A 17,422-nucleotide genomic window follows, 5' to 3' on the forward strand; every position below is an offset into this window, starting at 1 on the left:
AAATATTCTTCTTTAATATTGTTGCCACAGAACAGTTTTAAAATATTACTGTATATTTAAATTTATATATAACAAAACTAATGTTAATCTTCACTGAATATTTATCCTATCGATTAAAATTATTTTAAAACATGATTTTCTTATATTTGACTTGCAACGATTCTAAATTGATTTATTAGTTTCCTTTTTTTATTATTATTAAGCGAGAGGTGGGAGGCAGAGAGACAGACTCCCGCATGCACCCTGACCAGGATCCACCCAGCAAACCCCCTAGTGGGTGATGCTCTGCCCAACTGGAGCTGCTACGTTGTTGCTTGGCAGCTGAGCTATTTTAGCATCTGAGATGAGGCCATAGAGCCATCCTCGGCACCTGTGGCCACTTGCTTGAACCATCTGAGCTAATGGCTGTGGGAGGGGAAGAGAGAGAGAGAGAGAAGAGGAAGGGGTGGAGAAGCAGATGGTCGCTTCTCCTATGTGCCATGACCAGGAATCAAACCCTGGACCTTCACACAATGGGATGACACTCTACCACTGAGCCAACTGGCCAGGGCAATTCCTTAGCTTACAATGGCCAAGAGTTAGCCTGACCTGTGGTGGCGCAGTGGATAAAGCGTCGACCTGGAAATGCTGAGGTCGCCGGTTCGAAACCCTGGGCTTGCCTGGTCAAGGCACATATGGGAGTTGATGCTTCCAGCTCCTCCCCCACTTCTCTCTCTCTGTCTCTCCTCTCTGTCTCTCCCTCTCCTCTCTAAAATGAATAAATTAAAAAAAAAATTAAAAAAAAAAAAAAACAATGGCCAAGAGTTATTCCACTCTCAATTTGTAACTTGTTTACCAAAAAAATTTCAGTTTCTATAGATTTAGTTGTTTTGCTCTAGAAAATATAGTTGACACTTGAACCATGCAGGTATTAGGGGCACTTACTGAAAGTCTAAAATCTGTGTAAAACTATACACTCAGGCAGGCCCTAAGCCAGGGGTCCCCAAACCACGGCCTGCGGGCCGCATGCGGCCCCCTGAGGCCATTTATCCGGCCCCCGCTGCACTTCCGGAAGGGGCACCTCTTTCATTGGTGGTCAGTGAAAGGAGCATAATTCCCATTGAAATACTGGTCAGTTTGTTGATTTAAATTTACTTGTTCTTTATTTTAAATATTGTATTTGTTCTCGTTTTGTTTTTTTACTTTAAAATAAGATATGTGCAGTGTGCATAGGGATTTGTTCATAGGTTTTTTTTATAGTCTGGCCCTCCAACAGTCTGAGGGACAGTGAACTGGCCCCTGGTGTAAAAAGTTTGGAGACCCCTGCCCTAAGCATACACGAATACATGAATACTGTAGATTTGAACTTTGCAGGTCAATTGAAAATCCCCACCATAAGCGTGGACCGGCACAGTTCAAACCCATAGTGTTCTGGGCCAATTGTAGATATTGTATAAGATACAGAGATAGAAGAAAGTTATTAACATCCTATTCAGGGAGGGGACTCTGTGTGATATTCCTCCCATAAAAATTACATTCCCAAATCTGAAAAGAGAACCTTGGGTCTGAAATAACGATAAGATGTTACCTGTACTGCTGGAGGAGAGCCTACCTGAGTTACTAGGGAAGCTTGGCTCCTTCAATGCCACCGTGTAGTCTGCCTAAGCATAAAGGTCGAAGTTATGAGGTAGAGAAAACAGTATCTTGGCAGTCTTTGCTGGTGTCAATGCTCATTCAAATAATGTTAAAAAAAATAAAAGGCTGACTTTGTTGTAATATGGTCATTAGGATGATCAAATAAAATGAAATGTCAAAGCAGTTTGCAAATCTAACAGCACTATAAAAGTGTAGTTTCTTATACTTGTCCCAAAATAAATTTTTATTGTGCATAATGCATATGATGTTAATTTACTAGGTGGAAACATTTCATCAAGCATGAATGGCAACACTGTAAAGTGACCCTTCAAAAGGGATGGCTTCTTTGTATACCCTTAGTTTAAATCGCTCTCTATTAGATGCACAGTCCCCTGGTCAATTACATACTGAGATTCTATCATTTATTTAAGTTAAAACAAAAATTTTGTTTTTTCTTAGTATAAAAGTATTGCTTAACCATAGTAGGAAAACTTATATATATACAAATTGATATAAAAAGGAAGCATGTTATTCTACTTTACAGAGTAACAACTGTTAATCATTTGGCCTATTTCTATAAATATCTATCTATAACTTTCATATTATAAACAGAGATGGAGACTATTTGTTTCATTTCCAGCCCTTCCCATACAACAATATAACATGTTTTGGAAAAAGAGGATGGCTTATAATAGAGAATAGTCTCTTCCCCCTTCTCAAATTCCTGTCAAGGCAATGCAGGTAATACAGACAGGAAATTTCTATTCTTCTGAGGAGAAAATATAGAGGGCATCACTCAACTAAGGGAAATCTAAAATGGTTTTATATTGTTTTAATTTTTAAACTTCTTCTTATTATTATTATTAAGTGAGAGGCAGGAAGGCAGAGAGACAGACTCCCACATGTGCCTCAATGGGGATCCACCCAGCAAACCCCCTATGGAGCAATGGTCTGCCCATCTGGGGCCGTTGTTTGGTTGCTCTGCAACTGAGCTATTTTAGCACCTGATGCAAGGCCATGGAGCCATCCTCAGTGCCTAGGGCCAATGAGCCATGGCTGCAGGGGTGTGGGATATGTGAAGTGAGAGAGAGAGAGAGAGAGAGAGAGAGAGAGAGAGAAGGGGAGGGGGACATATGGAGAAGAAGATGGTTGTTTCTCCTGTGTGCCCTGACTGAGAATCAAACCCAGGTCTTCCGCACGCTGAAATGATTTTCAAGCAAGAGTGAGATAAGAGGGATTAGGAGGAAAAGCAAGATGTCACAGACTTACCATTGCCTGCCAAACTCCTGGAAGTTTCCTATGGACTGCTATGCTCAGGAAGCTTCCAGCTGAGCTCTCCCTGAAGAAGTATCCCTGCCCCAAGAAGAAGCCTGGTCATCTTCTCTACTAGGCAACTGACTTTCCCAGGGAGTCCAGCTCAATTATCTACTTCCAAGAAGACCAACCATATTGAAACAAACAAACAGAAAGGAACAGGATTCTTTTTTTTTTTTTTACTTCATTGCTCCTATATATGGGGGAGAAACTTACATTTAGCATTGATCCCTCTATGTGATTCAGGGGTAGGAGTCAGACCACTGACCCTAATACACCATGCTCTGAGGTCAAGGCAAGGTTTGTAAAAAAGAATCAGTAATCTATGTAACTGCACATGACAACTGTAACAAACACTGTATCAAAACAAACCATCCATGTGTCTAAATGCAGATGTCTCTTGCTGGCTGGAATTATCATTTTGGAGTTTTGTGTTGGGGCTTAAAATAACTCCTTTGAAGAATGTATAAGCATTACATTGAATGACTTTTAGCTTCATGGCTAATAGCTTCATCTTTTTCAGGGGGACTTTCTTCATCTCTGAAAATTTCAGCATTCTCCATCCTGTTCCAATTTTTAATTACTTCTATAGTTCTTATCACCATCTAAAATAGTGTATATCTATAATATTTCTTTTAGAGTCTGTCATTTTTCCCAACCCCATTTGAACATAGATCTATGAAGACAAGAATTTTCATCTGCTTTATTTATTTGTGTATTCTCGTGCCTAAGATAAGCCAAGCATGTAAGTAATCAATACATGGTTGTAGAAGAATGAACCAGTAGATTCAGGAAGTATGATGAAACTTTGTTTGCCTTCCACTGTATCTTTAATTATATTTTGTAGAGCTGGTTTATGTCAATCCTCAGAGTAAAACTTGCGGAAGTCATAGAACCCTTCTGATTGCTTTTAGGTGACAGAGGTCCCTTTAATACTCTTGGCCATAAAGGATAACTTTATCTCTCAGATTAGAAATTCATATATCCAGAGCAATGGAATAATAAAAAACTTAAAACCATGATGTAAAGGTGGACCTTCACCCCTCCCCCAGTTGAGCCTGATGGGTTAGTGAAGAAGAAAATGTTTGGAGAGGCAGACTGTATTGCTCTTCACTCAGTATTTTAGGTCAGCTCTATGTGGCACCCTTCCTGCCCTGTTGAATTTAGGGGCATCAAATCTCTCCCATTGGCTGTGGGCTGGATCTTGTGATTTGCTCCCAATGGAAAGAAAAATGATGTAATGTTACTTCTAGTATAAAGTTATCAAAGACTGATATCTATCTTGTTGGTATGCTCTTTTGGGCTCTACCTGCATTCTTGTTCTGATGGGAGGGGCAACTGGCAAGGAAGTGAGGGCAACCTCTGATCAATCGCTGAGGACATGAGGCCTTCAGGCTAACAGCCCATGAAAAACTGAATTCTGCCAATAACCACCAAGTGAGCTCAAAAGCAGATTCTGTCCCATTTGTCCTTTGATAATGTATCATCGTCCTAAATAATACATAATATTTTTCAGTTGTGAGGACAAATAAAAATTTTACTTTGCGTCTTTGACACAACAAAAGGATAAGTCAGCTCAGCTAACAGAAAGCATAATTTTTACTCTGGGTTTATCTAGTGTAAGGTTAAGATTTCTCTTTGCTAGGTGGCATATATTTGATCTTCGTCATATGTAAATAGCAGTTTACTCTTTGGTTGCTTCTCTTCCTCTTCTAAACTTCCTAACTATCAAATCAAACAGATTCTACCCTGGAGTGTGTTCAGAGGACAGAGTCAGTAGTAGCAAAGAGAGACTTTAGGGCTCACACTTCTATCTGGGTTTTTCTTTTTCTTTTTTTAAGTTTTGTAAAGTCTATCTATTATCTATCCATCTATCTATCATCTATCTGTCTATCTATCTATCATCTATCTATCTCTATCATCTATCATTATCATCATCATCATCTTTCTATAACAGCACAGAAGCTTTACTGAGGTATAATTGATATACCAAAGAAATGAATATTTAACCTATAGCGTTTGATGAGTTTGGATGTATGCAAACACCCTTGAAACCATCACCACAATCGAAGTAATAAACATGTCTGTCACTTTCAAAAGTTTTCTCATGCCTTTGTATGTTTGTGTGTGTTTATATAGACCTGTGATAAGAATACTTACCATGAGATCTACCCTCTTAAACATTTTAAGTGCCCAATACAGTTTTCTTAACTACTTTTTTGTTTTCGGTATCATCTCAGGGTGAGGGACTCAGGGTTTCATCACACCTAAATCTGTTCTGTTCAGGACTAAGCAAAAGCAACCTGCTTGAGAGTATCATCATTCAGAAAAAGGAGAGCAGCAGAGAGAGGGCGGCACTAGAAGGAAAAGCAGAGCATCTTTCTGTTGTCTTTTCTGTAATGTATTAGAGGGAACGTGCTTTCAGGATGCACTTTGTTAGAAAATTCAGAAGCACTTTACCCAAAATAATTTTGTATGACATATCTGATTTTTTCCAATTAAAGAATTATAATTGAATTTTATTCAGGGACTGGTGAAAGTTCTCTTTAATATTCACTTTATCCATAATTAGGTTTTTTAAAAATCTTATTCATGTGAAAAATTAGTGTGATTTTTCCAATTGTGGGAATTAACTATAATAGATTCATTGAAATAAAAGATAATAGCCACTTGCTTTGGGCTCATTAAAAAACTGCATAAAGGACATTCATTTGGAGGTAGGTATATAATCAGACAATTAAATACTTAGCATCAGACTTTGAAAAGAATCATCAGCTGACAGGAGGAAAGCAATAACATTTTGTTCAAATGACCCTCAAAAGGACAGTATTATGTAGTAACCTAGGGCAGGCTTAAAAATTTTGAAAATGATATTTTCACTGAAATTTAAGAGGTTGTTGAATTAGAAGAGGTTATGTAGACAAGAAAAGAAAAAAGATGAAAATGAAATGTCAGAGTATTTTCTATGAAACATTATTTCTGAATTTAACCAGAAACACACACAATGAACAAAATGGATGTTGCTAACAAAGAGTTTTATAAATTAACTTGAAGAATTGTCTAAGAACTCAAGGGAATAATAAAATAAAAAAGAGAGAGAGAGAATAAGACAATATAGACAATATATCTGAGAGACTTAGTATAAATATACTAGAATTTCCGGAAAGACAGCACCATCTGAATATTATAGAATCAGAAAATATCTGTCTTTAGGCTGAAAAATCATGATTAAATTTATAAATTCTTATGGGAAAAAATTTTCTAAATGCATGCATTAAAAACAGGATGAAGAGAGACAGAGCTATATACAGTTGAAAAAAAGAGAGAGAGAGAGAGGAAAAAGAAGAATCCACCAGGAACTTGGCTGTATATTCATGACATGAGATGCTAGAATATAACCTGGCAATGTCTAGAATGTTCTGCATGAAAATCACTGGGAACTCTAGAATTTTACATCCAGGTAAGTGTATTGGTCTTTATCTGAAATTTCAACTAAGGTAGTAAAACACAATAGATACAACATTCCAAAGAGAGGTACCAAATTGAAATGGAAATTCTCAAATGATTTAGCTAGGAAATTATTTCCACAATTCTGAACGCTTTACATTGAGTTAAAAAGCCTCAAGCATTTATGGTAAAAGGAAGAGGACATTTTGGAGGGAGCTGCTGGTGGTGCAGCTCCCATTTATCTGGGGGCCTGAGGCATGGGAATCTGTCCCTCAGCTCAAGTCTAGTAGAAAGGCCGGTGAACTTCACTTAATACAGAGTAAATCCGAAAAACAAGGCACCTTTAATACTTTTAGATACATTTTTTCAACAAGTTTCAGGAAGATAGCATGAGTGAAATGTGAGCAGACACTTACAATAAAGGAGAAATTAAACACCATGAGTTTTCAGTACAAAAAAAATAGTCAGGATAAAGCAAATGCACAAGTATGCACCACTTACATACAGATAATTGATATGTCTCTCTTTAATTGCAGTGGATACATTAGGCTGTTATCTGACTCTTACCTGGAAAATCTAAAAGAAAAAAGCAACCTGGAAAGATGCTCTAAATGTGGGGATGAATGAAATGAAGGTGAGATGATGGTGCCTGATGACCTGTGTGCTCTCAGGAGCGAAGGATATATGACTGTTTCCAGTGAAACGGATGAGGGTCAGGTGTGAGGTAAAGTCAGATGGGTATTATCTTAGATCTAAGACCAGGGTCAGAAGAGACAAGCTAACTGTAATTCCAGACACCCAAAAGATGCAGAACAAATAAGTTATCAGTAAGAGGAGAATGCATCATCTGAGTCAAAACAGCCGCTAGTGGGAGATACTAACAATGTCTAAGGGGAGGAGTAGGTTCTATGAACCATCATACTAGTGACCACCAAGTTTAAAGAATTCTTCCATTTAAAAAAAAATCTTTCTTCCCTCCTCGTATTCATTATCTTAGCTGCCATAACAAATGGCCCTATCTAGGTAGTTTAATACAATAATGGCTTATTTCTCATTACCATCCTACTTTAGTTGGGTGTTAGGTAGGCAGTCTTCCATCTGGTGATTGAGAAAATCAGCCTCCTTTACACACTTTCTCTTAACTACTTCAGACTGCTGGTGACCCATCATTTCCACTTACATTTCATCTGGGAAACTAGTCATTTGACTCAACCTACAAGAAGAGAAGTGGAATGCTCAGAAAAAAAGAAATGGGTTTGATAAGTATCTAGCTGGTCTTTTCTGACTGACCACCACCATTCTCTAACCCAGCGGTTCTCAACCTGTGGGTTGTGACCCCAGCGGGGTCGCCTAAAGCCATCAGAAAATACATAATGCATATCAGGTATTTATATTCCGAATCATAACTGTAGCAAAATTACAGTTATGAAGTAGCAACAAAAATTATTTTTTGGTTTGGGGTCACCACAACATGAGGAACTGTATTGCGGGGTCACGGCATTAGAAAGGTTGAGAACCACTGCTCTAACCCCAAAAGGGTTGTAAAGTAGAAGAGGAAGAATCTGGAAATACAGCAGAAACCAATATGTCTCTCATTATTTTCACTTGGCTGGGGAATAACTGCAACTTTCTGTGAATTTGGAAGCTTTACTTATACATGGGTTTGGGCATTTTAAGTAGAAATTTGAGATTATGTTTTGTGTCTTGAAAAAAATCTCAGAGTTTTACATTTATTAAAAGTAACAAAAGATATGGAAAAGTCAGAATTTTCTGTTTTTCCCCCTTTTTTTCTATTTTTAGTGAGAGGAGGGGAAGCAGAGAGACAGACTCCCATATGCGGCCTGACCAGGATCCACCTGGCAAGACCACCAAAAGGTGATGCTTTGCCCATCTGGGGCCATTGCTCCATTGCTCACCAATGGAGCCAATTTTTAGCACCTGAAGCAGAGGCAACAGAGTCATCCTCAGCACCCAAGGCCGACTTGTTAGAATCAATGGAGCCATGGCTGTGATAGCAGAAGAGAGAGAAAGAGAGTAAGAGAGAGAGAGAGAGAAGGGGGGTTGAAGAAGCAGATGGTTGTTTCTCCTGTGTGCCATGACCAGGAACCAAGCCTGGGACATTCACATGCCAGGCCAATGCTCTACCACTGAGTCAACCAGCCTGGGCCAAGGTCAGAATTTTTGTTATTGGGGCAAAACTACTCCCATTGAGTTAAGTTAAAGAAGAGCGAGAAAGCAAAATTAAGTTGTCTTGTGATTACATCCCACCAGTCTGGCTAGTTTAGCATACTGGTTACATAAATTCTTGTTCATTCACTTGGAACAGCACTGGCATATTTTGTTCCTCTCCGCTCTAATCCCACCCATTCATTTGTAGAGGCCGAGAGCTTCAATTAACTCCAGAGGCAATTGTAAGCTTGACAGGCCAGTGATCGAAGATGACAGATTCTTGACATCTGGGCCACCAAAGACACCATCCAGCTGTTAAGCAACAAAAAGTGCCAAGAGAATACTAACAGGCATAACATGTTTTTAAGGCATTTTTATTATTTCCACCTTTATACACACACACACACACACACACACACACACACACACACACACACACACCTCTACCAGAGCCCAGAGGTCTGGGAGGTGAAAAAAAAGTTGGAAGCAATACAGAGAACTCATTCTCTCACTATTATGAATCTGTCAAGGGATATCGTGACAGATTTCCCCTTGATATTTAGGGTATATTTATTTATATAAAAAAAGTTTGTTCTGTATTTTCATGTAGAATATTGTGAAAGCATCAGACTAGCAGAACTCTTGGCCAAGGTCATAGGAAGGTTAGTTAAAGATATCTTTTGGGAATTTCTAAGTATGAGAGAGGCTTGTGATCTTCCACTTGTCTCCTGGGGCTCTGAGTTTTGTTGAGTACAAATGCGTATATAAATGTGACCATGCAAAAATGGCTGAGAGAGACTACGAGTAGCTAAAAACAATTGTCATAGAGACCCTAGCAGGTGATACTTCAGGGAATATTGTGACAAGCTGATATCAGGAAAATAACAATGGGCTAAGCGCTCATAAAATAAGATCTAGAGAGTTGAAGCAGGAGGCAAGTTGGGAATACTATAGATTGGCCATGTTATTCTCCCCATTTCATAACCCTTATATGACACCTAGACTAAAATGTAATTTGTCACCAGAATTCAGAATATTTTATTACTAATCTATCATAGACGGAATATTTTTGTTCCCCCAAATTCATATGTTGAAACCTAATCCCCAATGTGATGGTAATTGAAGATGGAGGTGAGGCCTTTGAGAGGTTAATAGGTCATGAGTGTGGAGCTCTCATGAATGGGAATAGTGCCCTCAAAAAGGGATACCAAAGAGCTAGCTTGCCCCTTCCATCAGGTGAGGAACCAGACCAGGGAGAAGATAAATGTTGATGAATCAGGAAGTGGACCTTCATCAGACACTGAATCAGCCAACATCTTGGTGTTGAACCATCCAGCCTTCAGAACTGTGAGAAATGTTTGTTGTTTAAGCCACTCAGTCTATGGTACTTTTGTTATAGTAGTCTGAATGGACTAAGACAGTCGGTCTGTCTTACCAAAAATAGGAGCTAATGGTTTTCAGAGCTGCCCTTATAGGATAGCCATGCTGCAACCTAGACTAGCTTCTGCCCAGTTCTCTTGGATACTTATGATTTCTCTGTTCCTTCTGAACCTGCAGTAGATACCTGAGCCTACACTCTAGGTTTTTGACTCTACCAAATTCTTGTCTTATGTTCTGAAAGCTCTGAACCTTCTTCTTAGTCATCCTTGCACTTCTGAATAGAATTCTTGGCCCTGTATATGAATCTTCTACCATCTCCAATCCATATCTTGGTCTTGACTTTTTCAAATCATATTACTTTTGCTTCCTAACTTTTAGCATGGCATTGGGTGAATTTGGATTAAGTTTTTACTCATTGACTCCCTCTATGCTTTTGGAAATTATGGTAAAATAGTTGATATTAATTTCATAAATATAAATAACATCATACCCTAGAAACTTGACTGCTGCCTAATTCAACTATTTAAGTTTTCTTTAGAGAAATGAATGGAGCACAGAAAATGTATTCAGTTCAGAGTTGGTTAAGTGCCTTTCACTTATATTTTTTCAGATTTTCTTTTTCATGCCTCAGTATTCTCTATTATCCTGAGTATTACATAGTATAGTAATGGAAAATTAGGGTAGGTTAGAGATAGTTACCATTCAATCAGACTCACTGAGTATTTTGACATGTATATCATAATAAATAATTAGAGTAAGCAGGATATTTTACTGACTATAATTAAAGGCTCTCACAAAGTTATACACTCAAATACAAAAAAATTAGGTAAGTTCAAAATCATAGTATTTTAAAGATATCGACAATATTCATACAAAGGGGCAATTTTCACAGTATTAACAATGCATCTTGGTATCCTTTTATTTGGAATTTTGTGTCCCTTCCCTTTGATGCTTTTTATTAAAATGTACACTTCATAAAAGAAGGGGTCCATATATGCTTTATTCAATTCTAGCACATATTCTAAGTTTATTAAATAAGAATACTAAAGCAGTGGGAATAGCTTTGTCACATCCTGTTTTACTTCTCTTGCCTTTTAATTGTTGGACTTGTACCCAGAACAAAAAAAAAATTGCTATCTTTATCCAGGAGACAAGTTTTTGGCCCTGTTTTTTTTCCCAGTAAAAGGTTTTCATCTTTACACTCATAACTTGTGGAAAAAAAAACCCCACAACTGAGACAGGCATTTCTTTTTTTTTCTTTTTCTTTTTTTCTTTCTTTTTTTTTTTTAATTTCTTTGAGGCTGGAAATGGGGAGAGACAGTCAAGACAGACTCCCGCATGCGCCCGACCTGGATCCACCCAGCACGCCCACCAGGGGGGCGACACTTTGCCCACCAGGGGGCGATGTTCTGCCCCTCTGGGGTGTCGCTCTGTCGCGACCAGAGCCACTCTAGCACCTGGGGCAGAGGCCAAGGAGCCACTCCCAGCGCCCGGGCCATCTTTGCTCCAATGGAGCCTCGCTGCGGGAGGGGAAGAGAGAGACAGAGAGGAAGGAGAGGGGGAGGGGTGGAGAAGCAGATGGGCGCTTCTCCTGTGTGCCCTGGCCGGGAATCGAACCTGGGACTTCTGCACGCCAGGCCGACGCTCTACCACTGAGCCAACTGGCCAGGGCTGAGAAAGGCATTTCTTATAGTGTGTGCCACATAGTCTTAAAAAAACATTGGTTGCAAAAAAAGATTGAAAGTAAAAAATGTTTTGGGGACATTATGAGACAAACCAAAAAATAAGAGTGTTTTTAGGAGTCTTTACTTGCATTAGATTTAGGAGTAATTTTTGTTAAATGTCAAATTCATGCATTTTCATCATTATTGGTAAACAAAAAAGGACCCTGAAGGTTAATGTAGCGGCATGGGAGTTTCCTTTCTGTATCATAACTCATCACAGACTGGAAAAATCTCTGACTTTACTGTTGGAAAGAACTTGCATGCTGGAGCAGAAGCAGGGTAGCAAGAGAAAAAAGTGAAGAAAATAAAGGCAGTAAGTATATGGTGTTGTGAAGAATTGGGGAGATGAGAGATTGAACATAGATCACTAATCAAAATTGTGGGAGCCATTCTCTTGATTCTGGATTTATAATATCTTTTTTTAGAACTGAACTATATCTTAGACAATAAAGGCATTTAAAAGGTATTGAATTAAAATACATTAAATTGGAAAGCCCAAAATGAGTAGAAGAAAATAATAATGGTCAGAGGAGAAATAAACAAATAATCTGAAAGAAAATATCAATAAAACCAAGAGCTGCTTCTTTGAAAAGATCAACAAAATTCATAAACCTTCAGGCAGACTCATTAAGAAAAAAAAGAGAGAGGACACACATAAATGAAATCAGAAAAGAAAGAGGAAAAGTGACAAAGGACATCACAGAAACACAAAGGATTATAAGGAAAAACTATGATAAATCATATGCCAACAAATTGAACAACCTAAAAGAAAGAGATAAATTCCTAGAAACATGCAATCTTTGAAGCCTGAGTTAAAAAGAAACAGAAAATTTGAACAGACTGGTAACTACTAACAACATTGAATCAATCATCAAAAACTTCAAATAAACAATAGCTCTGGACCAGATGGCTTCACAGGTAAATTTAACCAAAATTTATAGAAGTATTAATATCTATCTCTTTCAAATTGTTCCAAAATATTGAAGAGGAAAGAAGTCTTTCAAACTCATTTACAAGTCCAGTATTACTGTGATACCAACAAAGACACTACACAAAAATAAAATTATAGGCCGATACCCCTGAAGTACATAGATGCAAACATCCTCAGCAAAATATTAGCTAACAAATTCCTCAGAACATTAAAAAGATTATATACCACGATCAAGCAAGATTTATTCCCAGAATGTTAGGCTAGTTCAATATCTGCAAATTAATTAACATAATATAACACATAAACAAATTGAAAGATAAATATTAAATAGATGCAGCAAAGTATTTGACAAAATCCAGCATTCATTTATGATAAGAACACTCAGCAAAGTGAGGATAGAAGAAATATACCTCAACATAACAAAAGCAATATATGACAAACACTCAGCTAACATCATACTTGGTGATGAAAAGCTGAAAGCTTTTTCTTTAACAGTAGGAGCAAGAAACAGATATCTACTGTCACCACTTTAATTCACCATAGTATTGGAAGGCCTAGCTACAGCAATTAAACAAGAAAAAGAAATAAAAGGCATGCAATTTGGAAAGAAAGAAGTAAAATTGTCATTATTTGTAGATGACATGATACTATACAGAGAGAACTCTAAAGAATCCACAAAAAACTACTACAACTAATACATGAATTTAGCAAAGCAGTACAATACAATATTAATACTCAGAATGTGGTTGCATTTTTATACACCAATAATAAATTATCAGAAAGAGGAATTTTAAAAAATCTCATTTACAATTGCATCACAAATAAAAAAATGCTCAAAAATAACTTTAACCAAAGAGGTAAAAGACATGTACTGAGAAAATTTTGATTTTTTTTTTTGATAGAGACAGAAAGTCAGAAAGAGGGACAGATAGACAGGAAGGGAGAGAAATGAGAAGCATAAATTCTTTGTTGCAGCACCTTAGTTCTTCTTTGATTGCTTTCTTATATGTGCCTTGACTGGGGGACTCCAGCTGAGTGAGTGACCCCTTGCTCAAGCCTGCAACCTTGACTCAGGCCAGTGACCTTGGGCTTCAAGCCAGTGACTTTTGAGCTCAAGCTAGCAACCATGTCTATGATGCCATGCTCAAGTCAGTGACCCCTTGCTCAAGCTGGTGAGCCCATGCTCAAGCCAGATGAGCCAGTGCTCAAGCCAGAGACCTCGGGGTTTCGAACATGGGTCCTTCATTTTCCAGTCTGATGCTCTATCTACTGCGCCACTGCCAGGTCGGCAATTATTAATTTTTTTAAAATAGAGAGAGAAACATCAATTTGTTGTTTCACTTACTTTTGTAATCACTGGTTGATTTTTATATGTGCCCTGACTGGGCATTGAAAGTGCAACCTTGGCATATCAGGATGATGCTTTACTAACTGAGCTATTTAGTCAGGACCAAGGGAAAAATATAGTACACTAAAGAAAGAAATTGAAATAGAAACAAAGTCTAACCAGGCAGTGATGCAATGGATAGAGCATTGGCCTAGGACGCAGAGGACACAGGTTTGAAACCCCGAGGTTGCTGGCTTGAGCACGGGCTCATCTGGTTTGAGTGTGGGCTCATCAGCTTGAATGCGGGGTTGCTGGCTTAAGCTTAAAGGTTGCTGGCCTGAGCAAGGGGTCGTTCACGCTGCTATAGATCCCTGGTCAAGGCACATATGAGAAAGCAATCAATGAATAACTGAGGTGCCACAATGAAGAAATGATGCTCCTCATCTCTCTTCCTTCCTGTCTGCCCCTATCTGTCCCTCTCTCTGTCTCTCTTGGGAAAAAAGGTAAGAAAGAAAGAAAAAAATACAAATAAATGAAAGGATGTACCATGCTCAGAGATAGGAAAAATTAACATTATTAAAATATCCATAATACCCAAAGCAATCTATATATTCATTACAATCCCTACCAAAATGCCAATGTCATTTTTCACAGAACTAGAAAAAACAATCCTAAAATTTATGTGGAACTACAAAAGAACAAAAATAGCTAAAACAATTTAGAGAAAGAACAAAGTTGGAGATATCATACTACCTGTTGTCAACTTATACTACAGGGCTATAGTAATCAAAACAGCATGGTCCTGGCATAAAAACAGGCTCATTGATCAATGGAACAGAATAGAAAACCCGGAAATAAACCTATGCTTATAAAGATAATTACTATATGAGAAAGTTGACAAGAATGGGGTAAAGACAATAAATAATGTTGGGAAAACTGGACAGACACAAGCAACAGAATGAAACTGGATTATTTTCTCACATCATATAAAAGAATAAACTCAAAATGAATTAAAGACTTAAATGTAAGACCCCAAACCATTAAACTTCTAAAAGAAAACATAGGCAGTAAACTCTCTGGCATTACTCTTAGTAATATATTTTTCAACCTATTGAATGGGAGAAGATAGTCACCAATGATACATCTGATAATAGGTAATATTCAAATATATAAAGAAATCACACAACTTAACACACAAAATGCATATATATCTATATGTACAATCTGATTTTTAAAAGTAGGCAGTAACAATTCATAAGTGTTTCCTTTGAGCATCATCCTCACCAACACGTTATCATTAGACACTAGCCATCCTAATAGGTGAAGTAATATCTCATTGTGTTTTTTATTTGCATTTCCCTGATAATTAGTGATGTTGACCACTTTTTCATGTACTTGTTAGCTACTTGTATATCTTTTTCAGAAAAATGTCTCTTCAGCTCCTTTACTCATGTTTAATCAGGTTATTTGTTTTATTTGCTGAGTTGTCTGGGCTCCTTATACTTATTTAATATTAATCCCTCATCAGATATATGGTTTACAAATACTTTCTCCCGTTTCAAACTTGCCTTTACATTCTGTGGTTGTTTCCTTTTTTTTTTTTAGTTTGATGTAGTCTTATTTGCCTATTTTTGCTTTTGTTGCTTGTGCTTTTGGTGTAAATTTTAAAAAAAAGCATTGCCAAAGCCAATGTCAAGGAGCTTACTCTCTCTGTTACTTTAGGAGTTTTATGGTTTCAGGTATTACATTTCGACTTGATTTTTATGTACGGTATGAGAGGCAGATTTGCAAAAGGTTTTTTTTTTTTTTAATTATTTATTTATTTATTTATTAAAGACTTTATTTATTCATTTTAGAGAGGAGAGAAGGAGGAGAGAGAGAGAGAGAGAGAGAGAAGAGGGGAGGAGCAGGAAGCATCAACTCCCATATGTGCCTTGACCAGGTATTCCCAGGGTTTTGAACCAACGACCTCAGCATTCCAGGTCTATGCTTTATCCACTGCGCCACCACAGGTCAGGCTGCAAAAGGTTTTATCTTGAGTTCTCTTGCACTTTTATTTTTACTGTCTCCTTTGTGCCTATATCTCAGAGAAGGTCTCCTTCCATGTTCTTCATCTCCTTTCATTGTTGTTACTCGTTGCTCAATGCTTGGTAGCCTAGTTATGGAGAGCAAGTAAGGGGAGCGTGTTCTCTGGTGTTCTGTTTCAATATAAACCATACAAATGCATTGGATCTTTTTGTGTTGGAGACGGTTTTTTTCCCAGTGGCCCTGCCTCTCCCTAGAAGTAGGACATATTTAATGGTTTGGTCTCTCTCAGAACATATTTCTATCTGTCTTGCAGAAGTACTGGGATTTATTCTCTTCTGCCAGCTGTAATGGGTTCTCACCTGTACAATGAAGGTAACAGGGTTTGCTGACTTGTTTGAAGCAGCTGAAGACATTTATTTTACAAGGGATATTGCAAAAGTACCTTCATGTGTGTCTGCAGTGACTGCTGTTCCTCTCTCCTACAGGTATGAACCATGAAGATAGAATTCTCATTCTACCTTTTATCTTTCTTGTGAGCCTGAGAGTGGATGCAAATTCCCTTTGTGTCTGTGGCTACTAGAAATTCTTTATTCTCATTCTAGCTGATGACTGGCCTTTAGCCATTTGTTTAATATTTTTCCTGAATATTTTCCCTAGCTTGTATCTTGCTGCCTGTCTGCTGCAGGCAAACAAATGCTTATGCCCTGTCTCTCTTGGAGATGTTTTTCTTTATATTTTAGATAAGCTGGTTTCCCTGCAACTTCACCTCTCTGATATAAAAAAAGAAAAGTTATAATTTTGCAAATTAGCTAGTTTTTTTGTTATAAGCATGAAACATAAAGGGTCCAATTACTCTATATTCTCAGCATATTCAAATATTCTCTTTTTTATAATCTTGAGCTTTGTTTAATGCCAGACAGACAGTATTATAACATAGTTTTACAAGCTTCCAATTTCTTTTTTTATTATTTTAAATTTTATTTTTCAATTACAGTTTATATTCAATATTATTTTGTATTAGTTTCAGGGGTACAGAGTAGTGGTTAGACAATCACAATTTTACACAGTGATTCCCCTTGATATTTAAAGTACCCAACTGGCACCATACATAATTATTACAGTATTATTGACTATATTCTCTAAATTATATTTTACATCCCTGTGACTATTTTGTAAGTACCAATTAGTACCTTTTAATTCCTTCACCTTTTCCACTCAGCTCCCCCAGTCCCTTCCCTCTGGCAACCATCAATCTTTTCTCTGCTTCTATGAGTCTGTTTCTATTGTGTTTGTTTGTTTATTTGGTTCTTTACGTAAGCAATAAACTGTGTCTCTATTCTCTATTTCTACCATTCTATAAAAGGAAGGTGAGGCCTGACCTGTGGTGGCGCAGTGGATAAAGTGTCGACCTGGAATGCTGAGGTTGCCGGTTCAAAACCCTGGGCTTGCCCAGTCAAGGCACATATGGGAGTTGATGCTTCCTGCTCC

The sequence above is a fragment of the Saccopteryx bilineata genome, chromosome 3, assembly GCF_036850765.1.
Source record: "Saccopteryx bilineata isolate mSacBil1 chromosome 3, mSacBil1_pri_phased_curated, whole genome shotgun sequence".
Lineage (NCBI taxonomy): Eukaryota > Metazoa > Chordata > Mammalia > Chiroptera > Emballonuridae > Saccopteryx > Saccopteryx bilineata.